The sequence below is a fragment of the Galeopterus variegatus genome, unplaced genomic scaffold (assembly GCF_000696425.1).
Source record: "Galeopterus variegatus unplaced genomic scaffold, G_variegatus-3.0.2 Scaffold20247, whole genome shotgun sequence".
In the NCBI taxonomy this organism is placed as follows: Eukaryota; Metazoa; Chordata; class Mammalia; order Dermoptera; family Cynocephalidae; genus Galeopterus; species Galeopterus variegatus.
The window spans coordinates 1-276 of record NW_007746358.1 but is presented as its reverse complement, the minus strand read 5'-3'; positions in this window follow the sequence as shown (position 1 = coordinate 276).

The window sequence follows — 276 nt, the reverse complement described above, 5'->3', positions numbered from 1 at the left end:
TGTGTGTGTGTGTGTGTTTCCCCAGAACATTTAAAAGAAAGTTATATGTATCATGGTCCTTTGCTCTTAAATATTTAAGTGGATATATTACTGGCAACAGGCTCAGTTTACCCTCTCACATTAAACAAATGACGTCAAAGTCCAAAAGACTGTGCAAGGATTAGGAAGCTTTATTCAGATAACTAGCATATGGGGGACGACCAGGCTAAAATCATTGCACCTTCTGATGTCTATTCTGGGGTTTATAAAGGGGAAGAGGCAGGAAGGTGAGGTAAG